Raw genomic sequence first — 13415 nt, forward strand, 5'->3', positions numbered from 1 at the left:
TACCACTGAGCCCAGTGGGCCCTGTACTCGAGCTAACACGTTTTGAGATTCGGAGCATGCGGTGCGGGGAGGGACTCGCGCATGGGCCTCTTTCCTGACCTGGCCGTTTCCGCCTGGCAAGCTGCGCCGGCTCCCCACTCGTGGGCCCAGGCCCCATGGCCGACGCGGTAGGCAGGAGACTTCGAGACTCATTCCATCTGCACGGTCGGACACGAAGGCAGGCGGGGGTGGCGGCAGGACCACTATCAGTGCCCTCAGGGAAGAAAAAGTGTCGGAAGAGCCAGCGGAGCGCAGGAGAAGCGCGAAACTGGGAGAAACCGCCGAGACGTTGCGTGGGGAGGAGGCGAGGGGGAGCGGCTTCCCGCTCAACTGCGCGCGTCCCTCTGGCTCCCTGAGGCAAGTGCCGGGCCCCAGACTGTGCGTTCCCTTCGGCTCTAGGGATCTCCGCGGCCCCAAGAGGCCTCTCGGAGCGCCAACCTGGCCCCGCCGTTCCCACTATGGTTGGCCACTACCCCAGCCTCGGCTCGCTCGCCGCCTCCCTCTTAACTGCCTCTGGCCGCGGCCGGCGTCCGCGGCGTCGGTGACGTCGACGTGGGGGCGGGACTTCCTGCTTCGCGCGCCCTTAGGTCTCGGGACTCAGCCCGCTCTGCGGGGTTTGAAGGGTGGCGGGCGGCGGGCTCGGGGTGGTTTCCTAGTCGGACTTCGGCTCCGGCCCCGCACCCCAGAGAAGGCCAGTCCACCGAGGAGGAGCGGGGTTTATCTCCATTGCCGCCGCTGCCCTTTTCGCCTTCGGAGCTCTCTCGGGGTACCCCACATTTCCAGGGGTCGGGAGCTCGAGGGGCGCTCTTGGCCCTCCGGCTCCTGCTCTTCAGCCTGCGCCGCGAGCGGCCGCCGAGACCTCGCCAGGCGTGACGGGCTGGGCCTGCACCCCGCGTGCGGGACCGTCTCCCGTGGCCCCAGTGCCCCGGCGGGAAGAGTGCCGTAGGCGCCCGTGGCTGGAGCAGTGGAGGTGTCCACCTGGCGAGTGCGGCCGGAACACCGGTCACTGTTAAGTTTTCTGTGCGCACGTTGCAAGGTCCGAGTGTGAGTCTGGTACGTAACGCTGTCTTGTCCGTGGTTTGGAATGCTCGTGGCTTTTTACTTTACAACTTGCCCTTGAATTCTTCTTTTATTTTTCCCGTAAAGCAAGTGGAGCGGGTGTTAGAAAAGTAAGCTGGGAGAATGTTCTGTAGCCGATTAAATGCACGTGAAACTCTGTGGGGCTTTTTGATGAACTCCAGTGGTGCTTGGGTAGCCTCAGTTTAAAAGCTGACTAAACGTGTGGTACCTCCAGTTTCATTTGTGAAAAAAAATAAGCTGCCATTTTCGTTGACCCTGAAGACAATTCTAACAGTGATGTTGGCTGTCATTACAAAGATAACGTTAGAATATGTGAATGCATGCTGGGCTCTCATGGACATTTTGATGTATCCTTAGTGTCCAACTTTGGCCAAAAAAATGGGTACTTAGCTCTTAAAAATAACCATTGTCAAGTATTTTAAAAGCCTTTGGTCACATTAGTTGTAACGATGAAACTATTTCAGTAAAATCTCCAAGATGTCTAGGATAACAAGAAACTTGTCCTTAGTTTCTCATATCAGTAGTATATAGTTCATAATGTGTTCAGACTATGAGCATAAAATACTTGAGTAGATCTAAAACCGAGTGGGTTGTTAAAGCACAGCTTTTGTTACCAAGCAACATCTCTGTAAACAAGTCTAATATTCAACTAGAATATAATTAAATGTACCTATCCTACAATTATCCGGATTCAGAGTTCTCTGAATTCATAGTTTAGCCTGTAGGTGGTTATAGTTCATACTCACCTTTTGTACTGAGCTGTGATTTCAAACGCATTTTGTTTAGGATTATTAGAATGCTTTACATTTTAGAGTCGTATAGGACTCTACAGAGAGTTAAAAATGGATTTGAGTTACCCTTTGGTTTTTGGGGACATATTATGTCAGGTGTTCCCCTTCCTTTGAGTATTTTCTAACCAGGTGAAGTGTGGTTATATTTAGGAATTGTATCAACTAGTAGGGTGATACCAATTTAGGGTAACATAGAGCATTGAGAGAACACTTATTGCTCACAGGTGGTTTTTTTTTTTTTTTTTTTGCTTGGGTCTCTCCCTGTTGTGGCCTCTCCCGTTGCGGAGCACAGGCTCCGGACGCGCAGGCTCAGCGGCCATGGCTCACGGGCCCAGCCGCTCCGCGGCACGTGGGATCTTCCTGGACCGAGGCACGAACGCGCGTCTCCTGCATCGGCAGGCGGACTCAACCACTGCGCCACCAGGGAAGCCCTCACAGGTGGTTTTTAAACCTTGGTTTAGCCAGTAATCTCACTCTTACTCTACTCATTGAACCCTTAATGATATAATTTGTATGGCAAGTAAAGGCATACCTTGGAGATATTGTGGGTTTGGTTCCAGACGACTGCAGTAAAGTCACATGAATTTTTTGTTTTTGCTTTCCAGTGCATATAAAAGTTATGTTTACACTATACTGTAGTCTATTAAGTGTGCAATGTGCATTGTGTCTAAAAAATGTACATACCACGGGGGCTTCCCTGGTGGCACAGTGGTTGAGAGTCCGCCTGCCGAAGCAGGGGACACGGGTACGTGCCCCGGTCTGGGAAGATCCCACGTGCCGCGGAGCAGCTGGGCCCGTGAGCCATGGCCGCTGAGCCTGCGCGTCCGGAGCCTGTGCTCCGCAACGGGAGAGGCCACGACAGTGAGAGGCCCGCGTACCGCAAAAAAAAAAAAAAAAAAAAGTACATACCTTAATTTAAAAAATACTGTATTGCTAGAAAGTGCTAACCATCATTTGACAATGCAGGGTTGCAACAAACCTACAATATGTAAAAAATGCAGTGTCTGAAGTGCAATAAAGTGAAGCACAATAAAATGAGTTATGCTGGTAGTTTTTTTTTTTTTTTTTTTGGTTCGCGAGCCTCTCACTGCTGTGGCCTCTCCCGTTGTGGAGCACAGGCTCCGGACGCGCAGACTCAGCGGCCACGGCTCACGGGCCCAGCCGCCCCGCGGCACGTGGGACCTTCCCGGACTGGGGCACGAACCCGCGTCCCCTGCATCGGCAGGCGGACTCTCAACCACTGCGCCACCAGGGAAGCCCTGGTAGTTAGTTTTTAGACCACTTTTTTGTGATATTTTGAATGTAGTAACCTTTCAAGTATGTAAGAAAGTAGGTGAGAACATTTGAGACACCGTGAGACTGAATGACTTCTTTGAAATCAAACTATTAGTAATGGGAATCGGAACTTGCAGTTTTATATTCTTTACATCATGCCCTGACTGTATTTCAAAAATCCGTAGATTCTGTTTTAGTCCTTTCCCTCTTTTTCCTGCATGCTGATGTTGAAGTAATGAAATATTCAAGAATGGGAAAGACAAGCAAAGAAGAAAAATCAAGAATGATTCATGCACGTTGTGTGATAAAATCCTTAGTAATCAGAAGTCAGCATTTTGTCATGAGAAGTTCTAATTCAAGAAGCTTAGAAGAATGAAATCTTAACAGATTAGTGAATGGTCAGAATTTTGTGTGTGTATGTGTGTTTTCTAGGTACTCTCTCTGCCTAAAGAAAATGAGTTTTATTTTAACTTTGTCATACATGATGTATTAGGTTCAGCAAGTAATTTTCTCAAGTTGTCTAATCTGTGTGTACTTTTAGGGAATGTTTATATGTATCTGTGTAAAAATTTTCCAGAAGTACTCTTTCCTGCTGACTGAAGTTCACATTTCTTAATCTGAACTCTTCAGAATCTCATCACACTCTGCCTTTTCAAGTTTATGTTCTTTACAGAAAAGCTGTACTCTGACCAGACTGGTTTCTTCACCGTCCTCTAAACCTACTATGTGCTTTCTGCTCTCCTTACCAGTCTTCATGTCACTGCCTGATTTCTTTCCTTCTTTCCTAAAATCTGAATTGTACCCTTTCTATAAAGTTCAACTCTGCAGGGGAGGAAAAATTCTCTACCCTGTTAGGGTCTGTGGCTGGGCCTAAGAATTAAATTGATATAGATTAACAGGAGAAAAGCATACAAGTTTTAAAAATTTTTTACATGTACATGCAGAATGAAGACCAGAGCAGAAAGCTTTTACAGGTCTTCCTCGACTTACAGTGGGGTTACCTCCCCTATCATAAGTTGATGGGTTTAATATACCTAACCTACCCAATCTACTCAACATCATAGCTTAGTCTAGCCTACCTTAAACATGCTCAGAGCACCTATATCAGCCTGCAGTTGGGCACAATCATCTAACCTACAGCCTGTTTTATAATAAAGTGTTGATTATCTCATGTTACTTACTGAATACTGTACTGAAAGTGAAAACAGAATGGTTGTATGGGTCCAGAGCAGTTGTAAGTATATCGGTTGTTTACCCTCTTGATTGCTGGGAGCTGCAGCTCGCTGCTCCTGCTGCCACCCAGAATCATGAGAGAGTATTGTATTGCATATCGCTAGGCTGGGGAAAGATCAAAAAAAAAAATTTGAAGTATGGTTTCTACTGAACGTGAATTGCTTTCGCACTATTGTGAAGTTGAAAAACTCCTAAGTTGGGGACAGTCTATATCTTTTAGACAAAGAACAAGTTTGTGAAACATTGACAAGACAGAGTTTTGGGCTAGGAGGAGTAAATTGTAGAGAAATGACTAGGAAGATAAGGGTTAGTTTAACAAGTTTGTACACATTTCTCGGCTTTGATTCCCCATCTCTAGCGATAAGAATGTCTTTTGTCCTCCTGGTACAGGGCTGGCACCTTTCACATGGGAGTTTTATCTCCTGCTTTCTGGAAGAAAAAGGAGGGTCAGAGTGCTCCTCTTGTATCTGCTGTTTCTCAAGTGCCTTTAACTACGTCAGTATACCAGAGCGGCAGATTTGGGGGTAACATGTCCTAAACTCCACCTCTGAAATCCTGTAGAGTGTATTTGTCAGTCCTACCATTTGATACTTTATATTGTATTGTTTTATCATTTCTATGTATGTCTTATCTTGCTAACTAGATTATAAGCTTTTTAGGCACAGGAAATCAGATCTCAGTGAGCTCTATCTTTAATCTCTTCCAAATAGAAGTTGCTGAATGAATGTTTATTAGAGATAAGGAATGTATATTTCTACTTTTTTCCTTCCTCCCATAATGTAGTGCAACTAAAAGAAAATCTTTTGAGAGTAACTGAGGGAGGAAGGGCAACTGTTAACCATAAGAAAGGGGATTAAAGAGGCGGGATTCACTGGAATTAGAGGTAAAGTTTCTGTTACTAGAAAGTGTGAATAGTTGAGAATTTCCCATGACCATGTCAGCAGTAAGGACTCCCTCAGGAATGCTAGCACTGTTCCCTAGTGGGCTTGGGAGTTTGGTCAGTTTCCTGGTTCTTCCTTAGTAGAATCTGGGTTTAAAAAAAATACTTCCCCCACTCTTTCCTTTCTTTCCTCCTCCCTGTCTCCTTCCATTCCTCTCTTCCTATTTCCCCATTTTGCCCTTTTCCATTTTACCTAGTAAAGACTTAATTTATGAAATTATATTAGTACTTTTATTTGGCCCTCATAAATTAGCAGTTCTAAGTTTTATATTTTTCTGTCAGGAGTGCCTCTCTGGGTCATGGAAGGATCATAGACTGTAGTCCAGCACTATTTTTTTTTTTAAGTTTGAGATATAATCCAGGAAGAAAGAAATTAAAGTCATGAAGTGTCCAGTTATTTGTTTTCTGTATATTGTAACTTCAAATCACTTTTGGATTAAAATTCATGGAATTAGAAGGAACCTAAACCTAACCATTCTCTTCTGGAAAGTGCTTATCACTCTCCAAATATGTCCTTAAATAAATTCTACGTAATTTTTATAGTCTTGTTGTAAATCCTGTATCTGATGCTTATGACAAACAGTTACTTCAGTTAAAGGTATAAAAAAGTTGAGTCTCAGAGTACATTTATAAATCTTGGTTCGATTCAGTTGTTTCTTAGTGAGCTGGCTGTCTCAGCTTCTGAGTTGTTGTGCAGTATAGCATAGCAACCATTGGCAACAGTAGCATTGGACTCCAGGGATTTTCCCCATGAAGTTGCAGCGTGTATCTCTAGTGTTCACATTCAGTCTTTCTTTCTCAACTGAATCGCATTAAGGCAGACATTTGAGGTATTGTTAAACTGAAATTGTGTATAATATAATTAAGTATATATTTTTTGAGTACTGACAAATTATAACTTTCATGTTTTCCTCCTAGAGATGCATGATAAATATATATTGAATTATGGTGTGTGAAGGACATGTGAAAAGACTGGTTCAATTAAAGATTAGTCTATTCTGGACAGAAAAACTGTTAAGTAATAATTAACATCAGAGTTCTACACAACTGATACAGCCAGCCAGAGCTGGAGTGGATGAATTTGAAATGGTTCTTCTCTAGATAACATTTTTATATTACTTCTGGAGGTTCATAGAGAGCATAGATTAATAAGCATGAATTAATAGGCACCATGATTTTATGGGAAGAGAATTATGACTCAGGTGACCATGGCTTGACTAAGTTAGTTACTTAACCTTTCTTGGCCTATTTTCCCATTTCAAAAAATAAATTCCTGAAGATTTCTTTGAGAAACTGTATCCTTCCAATTTAAAGCAAATTTTATTTCTTCTATTCATTGGTTTAGTCAATGTTTGAGTGCCCATTATGTGTCTTGCACTATGCTAGGTACTAGATTGTGAATAAGACATAGTGCCAAGTCTCAAGCAGCGTGTTTGGTAGGAGAAATGGATTAAGTCATTATTTGTAATATAACCTGGGAAGTGCTATAAAGATAAATAAGGGTGTGTTCTGGGGGCATGTAGGGAGGACATCTGACTTAGAACTGCAGACATGATACATTATGACTGAGGAATGCCTCATTAGAATTATGTAAGGGTAATTTGAGAGTGTACAGAGAAGTATTCAACCTGGCCTGGAGGGAGTTAATCCATCAAGGAAAACTGGGGAGTTTCTCTGAATTGGAGAGACAGAGTCAGAAGTCGTCAGCCATAGTGGTATTTAAGATCCTGGGTGTAGACAAGAGCTGGTGAACATCAGCATGTAATAAGGAGGTGGAGAAAGAGAATAGGGAGGAAAACCAGAGAAGGGTAGAGCTTTGGAAGCCAAGGGAGGAATGAATATCACATTTAGTATACTGATTAAGTGAAAGTTGCTAGTCAAGAAACATTGTGTAGCACTATAAATGTAAACCCATCTTTGCAAAGATGCTTTCTACAAAGATCTGAACTTGCAGATGGGGATGGCTTAAGTCTTTGGTTAGCATCATAACATAGAGGAAGAAGTACATGTTTTGGAGCCTGAATCCTGAGATTGAAGATTAAAATCTTGGCTCCACCACTTTACTAGCTGCTTGGCTTTTTGGAAAAATTACTTAATTTTAGGGTCCTCAATGTCTTCATATGTAAAATGATACTTTTTTTTTTTCCCACATGAGTCATATGGATTAAAAGATACATGTTGTAATACCTGACTCAATTATAGTGGGCACTTGTTAAATGTTAATTTTTATCCATTCCACTGTTACACTCTTCTAAACACCTTTCTTTTTTGCCTCTTCTCCCCACCCCTGTACCCCTCATCATAATCTTTTATCCTTCAAGATCCACCCGAATTCCTGCCTTTTCCTTGATGCCTTTCTATACAGATGATAATTCCAAATTTTCTATAATGAAATGAACATATTCTTCTATCCCTCAGAACTTTCATATCCTTTTATTTTTAACCTTAAGGAAATTTTATTGACTCATGTATAAGAAGTCTGCAGATAGGTGGTTCTAGGATTATCAAATCAGTGGCTCAGTGACATCATTAAGAACCTGGATTCTTTCTGTTTGCTTGGCTATTTGAACTTTGGCTTGATTACAGCAGTCCAATCATCACATTTTCTAAAGTTCAGAAGAGATAACTTTTCTACCCAATTGTGAGCATACAATTCAGTGATCTTTAGTACATTTATAGAGTTATACAGCCATCATCACAAGACAGTTTCAGAACATTTTCATTAAACCTCCCCAGTTTCTCCCAAGCATGTATGCAGTCAATCCACCTCCCAACCTAGTCCCAGCAAACCGTTTAGCTGCTTTCTGTCTCTATACATTTGTCTTTTCTGGACATTTCATATAAATGGAATAAAAAATATACTAGTCTTTTGCATCTGGCTTCTTTCAGTTAATATTTTTGAGGTTCATCTGTGTAGCATGTATCAGTATTTTGTTCTTTTTTATTGCTGAATAGTATTCTCTTGTATAGATATGTCACATTTTATTTATCCATTTATCAGTTGATGGACATTTTGGATTTTTTCCACTTTTTGGCTATTATGAATAATGCTGCCATGAAGATTTGCATAAGTGTTTGTGTGAACATACATTTTCATTTCTCTTGGGTAGATTCCTTGGAGTGAAATTGCCGAGTCATATGGTAAGTTGTAGGGTATATTTGGTCTTTGTCCCTGATTGCTGACACAGAGCTTCCAAAACCCCTTGGAATTTGTTGAGTGATAAGGAATATCTTTTGTTATTCATAATGAGCCCCTTTTGATCACACCTAAGTTTATGCTAATGTGGTGATTTAGAAGGGATCCCTAGATCACCTCAGAAGGGACAGGTCACCAGAAAGACCAAGTAATGAGATGGCTGGAATTTTCAACCTTACCCACTAACCTCTGGGAAAAGGGAATGGAGACTACTATAAAAACTCTTGAACAGTGCAATTCCAAGAGCTTCTGAATTGATGAATACCGGTGTTGAAAGAGTGGCATTCCCAGAGGGCAGAAGCTCTGTGCCTCTTTCCCCATACCTTGCACCATGCAACCCTTACATTAGGCTGCTCCTGAGTTGTATCCTTTATAATAAAGCAGTGATAGTAAGTAAAGTGTTTTGAGTTCTGTGAGCCGTTTTAGCAAATTATAAAACCTGAGGAGAGGGTTGTGGAACCCCTGACTTACAGATGGTTGGTCAGAAGTGTAGGTGGCAACCCGGGACTTGTGTCTGAAATGGGAGCAGCCTTGTGAAACTGAGCCCTTAAACTGTGGGGTCTGCAATACTTCTGGGTAGTGTCAGAACTGAATTAAATTGAATGACTACTGGGGACTTCCCTGGTGGCCTAGTGGGTAAGACTCCATGCTCCCAGTGCAGGGGGCCTGGGTTCTATCCTTGATTGGGGAACTAGATCCCACATGCATGCCGCAACTAAGAAGTCCGCATGCCACAACTGAAACATGCCACAACTGAAACATGCCGCAACGAAGATCCCATGTGCTGCAGCTAAGACCCAGTGCAGCCAAACTAAATATTAAAAAAAAAAAAAAAATTTAGGACACTCAAGTTGGTGTATGGAGGATAGTTGGAGAATTAGTTGATGTGAGGAAAACTCTACAGAAGTGTTCTAACAACAGTTCAGAATTAGTTTTTAATCTTTTGAGAAACTGCCAAATTGTTTTCGAAAGTGACCAATTACATTCCAGTCAAAAATGTACAAGGGTTCCAGTTTCTCCACAGTCTCATCGACACGTGGTATCATCTGCCTTTTTGATTATAGCCCTTCCACTGGGTGACTAGTAGAGTCTTGTGATTTTAATTTACATTTCCCTAAATACAAATGATGTTGAGTTGTTCATGTGCTTATTAGCCATTTATTAAGTCTTCTTTGGTGGAACATCTATTCAAGTCGCTTGCCCATTTTTTTAGCTGTTTTTTTTTTTTTCTTATTGAGTTGTAGAAGTTTTTTATATATTCCTGATAAAGGTCTTTTATCAGAGATTTACAAAGATTTTCTGCCAGTTTGTGGCTTGTTTTTTTTATTCTTAATGGTGTCCTTGAAGTGCAAAGTTTTCAATGAAGTTTAATTTATCATTTTTTAGTTTGATGGCTTATACTTTTGATTTTGTGTTTCAGAACTTTTTGCCTAACTCAAGGTCACAAAAATTTCTCCTGTCTTTATTAAAATTAGTCTTTTCTTTTTTAAAATTTATTTATTTATTTATTTATGGCTGTGTTGGTCTTCGTTTCTGTGTGAGGGCTGTCTCTAGTTGTGGCAGGCTGGGGCCACTCTTCATCGTGGTGTGTGGGCCTCTCACTATCGCGGCCTCTCTTGTCGCGGAGCACAGGCTCCATACGTGCAGGCTCAGTAATTGTGGCTCACGGGCCCAGTCGCTCCGCGGCATGTGGGATCCTCCCAGACCAGGGCTCGAACCCGTGTCCGCTGCATTGGCAGGCAGATTCTCAACCACTGTGTCACCAGGGAAGCCCAGTTTGTTTTTTTTTTAGCTCCTTCATTTAGATTTGGGATCCATATTGAAATAAATTTTATGTATGGTATAAGATAAGGTCTAAGTTCTTTTTTATTTTCATGCCACGTGGATGCCAACTTGTCCTAGCACTATTTGTTAAAATGGCTATTCTTCTCCGTCTTGGATTGTATTGGTACCTTGGTAAAAAAATCAGTTGCTTATAACTTGAGTTTATTGCTAGTCTTAATTATGTTCTATGTATACTCCTGTACTTAACTCCAGTACCACACTGTCTAGATTCTTGTAGTGTTTGTTATATACTAAGTTTCAAAATGGGTAGTGTAAATCCCCTAACTCTTTCAAAAGTGATTCTAGATCCTTACTATTTACGTATGAAATTTAGGATCAGCTTGTCAGTTTCTACCAAAAAATTAGCTGGGATTTGATAGAATTTGCACTGAATCTATAGATCAACGTGGGAAGAATTGGTAACTTAAAATTGGGTCTTCCAATTCATGAACATGTAATGTCTCCCAATTATTTAGATCTTAATTTCTCTCAATGCTGTTTTAAAATTTTCTACATATGTCTTGTACTTACATTAAATTTATTCCTAAGAATTTGATAGTTTTTGATTCTAATGAGAATGGAGTTTTTGTAGTTTGATTTTTAGATTGTTCATTGCTAGTACCTAAAAATACAATCAACTTTTATATATTGTTTCTACATAGGTGATCGTGTCTGTGAATAAATCATTTCTACTTTCTTTCCAATCTGAATGTTACTACATTTTGTCATTTATTTTTGCCTTATCTTATGGGCTAGACTCTCCAGTGAGAGATGAATAGAAGTGTTGAGAGTGCTCCTGGTCTTGGGGGAAAGGTACACAGATTTTCACTATTAAGTGTGATGTTACCTGTACATTTTCTGTAGATTTCTCTTTATTAGGTTGAGGAAGTTTCCTTCTGTTCATAATTTGTTGAGAGGTTTTAGGCATGAATGGGTATTGGATTTTGTCAGATTTTCCTCTGCACCCAATGAGATGATCATATGGTTTTTATCCTTTATCCTGTTAATATGGTATATTACATTAATTGACTTTCAGAGCTTAAGCCCATATTCCCAGGATCAGTTTCATTAACTCATGCTATATAAGCTTTTATATATTGCTGAGTTTAGTTTTCCTAAATTTTGTTAAGAAATTCTGTTTCTATGTTCATGAAGGATTTTAGTCTGTTGGTTTCATTTCTCATGATGCCTTTGTCTAGCTTTGGTATCAGGGCAACATTGGCCTCATAGAAGGAGTTGCATGGCGTTTCCCCTTTTATTTTTTTTGAAGTAGTTTCCAAAGGATTGCTATTACTTCTCTAATTATTTGATGACATTTATCAGTGAAACTGTGGGAACCTGGGCTTTTCTTTGTGGCAAGATTTTAACTCACGAATTTGGTTTCCTCACTTGTTATATTTCTATTCAGATTTTCTTTATTTTATTTTTTTTTCAGTTTTGATACTTTTGTTTCCAGGAATTAGTCCAGTTCATATAAATTGTCTAAGTTGTTGTTGATATAAAGTTCATATTTTTAAAAAGTCCTTTAAATTACTGTAAGGTTGGTAATGATGTTCCCTCTTTCTTTATTTTGGCAATTTATATCTTTTCTGTTATTTTCTTGGTGAATCTAGCTGTTTGTCAACTTTGCTTATCTTTTCAAAGAATCAACCTTTTATTTCATTGATTTTTTTTTTCCCTGTTTCATTGATTTCCACTCTGATATTTCTTTTTTTCTTTCTTCTCCTTGCTTTGGGCTTAGTGTGCTGTTTTTTCCCTCCTAGTTTTCTAAGGTGGAAACCTAGACTATTGAATGAAACCTTTCTTCTTTCCTGATATGTGTTTAAAGCTGTACATTTCCCTCTAGGCACTGCTTTAACCGCATTTTGTACATTTTGATATGCTGTTTTTTGTTTTACTTCAATTCAAAATATATTTTGAAAATTTTTCTTGTAATTTCTTTGATCCGTGGGTACTTAGAAGTGTGTTGTTGAATTTACCAATATTTGGGAGTGTTCCCAGATATCTTTCTATTGTGGATCTCTAAATCCATCATGATCAGTAACTCACTTTAATGATTTTATTTTTTTAAATTTATTGAGACTTACGGCCCAACATATAGTGTATGATGGAGTGTGTTCCATGTGTGTTTGAAAAGGATGTGAATTCTGCAGTCTTTGGGTAGAGTGTTCTATCAGTTATCTTAATTGTGCCATTCTAATTCCTCTGTTGATTTATTTTACTATATTATGTTATTTTCATTGTGGTTGCTTTAGGGATTATAATATGTGTTTTAACCTATTACAGTCTTCTTCAGAATAGTACTAAATTAATTCTGGTAAATTATAGAAACTTTGCTCCAGTATAGGTCTTTTTATCTCTTCCTTTTTTTTTTTTTTTTTGGCCCACACTGTGGCATGTGGAACTTCCCCAACCAGGGACCGAACCCACACCCCCTACAGTGGAAGCACAGAGTGTTAACCACTGGACCACCAGGGAAGTCCTTCCTCTTCCTTTTTATGCATGCATATTAAAAACCCAACAACACAGTGTTTTAATTAATGCTAATTTGCTAATTAATTTAATTATTTGTTTAAAAGAAATGAGAGCAATTATATTTTTAGAGGTTTTTTATTTTTTTTGCATTTACCTATATAATTACAATTTCCAGCATGTATTTCTTTTAAAATAAAAGTGGATTTGTTGCTTTCTGGTGATTTTTTTTTTTTTCAGCCAGAAAATCTTCCTTAAGTATTTCACATCAGGCATTCCTGACAGCAACAAGTTCTCTCAGTCTTTACCTGGAAATATCTTTAATTCACCATCATTTTTGAAGAACCATTTTGTTGAATATAGAATTTTTATTTGAAAGCTTTTTTGTTTGTTTGTTTTAAATTCCATTTTTCCCTCCCTGGACTCATTGTTTCTGATGGGATGCCACCTGTTAATCATATTATTATTCTCTTATATCTGATGAGTCATTTTTCTCTTGCTCCTTTTAAGATTTTTTCTTTATCTTTGTTAGCCTTTTGACTGTGGTGTGTCTTAGTGTTGATCT

General features: G+C 40.0%; 1 protein-coding gene across 5 annotated transcripts in view; it reads left to right on the plus strand.

The window, feature by feature from the left end:
- Window positions 1-634: 634 nt before the first annotated feature.
- Window positions 635-13415, plus strand: part of CEP83 (centrosomal protein 83) — a 110723-nt gene continuing 97942 nt past the window's right edge. For all 5 annotated transcript variants that reach the window (XR_009543369.1, XM_060165315.1, XM_060165312.1 and 2 more), the window contains exon 1: window positions 635-1092. The gene's annotated coding sequence lies outside the window, so the exon portion shown is untranslated. The remainder of the gene's footprint in view (window positions 1093-13415) is intronic.

The sequence above is a fragment of the Lagenorhynchus albirostris genome, chromosome 11 (genome assembly GCF_949774975.1).
Source record: "Lagenorhynchus albirostris chromosome 11, mLagAlb1.1, whole genome shotgun sequence".
NCBI classification, from domain to species: Eukaryota; Metazoa; Chordata; class Mammalia; order Artiodactyla; family Delphinidae; genus Lagenorhynchus; species Lagenorhynchus albirostris.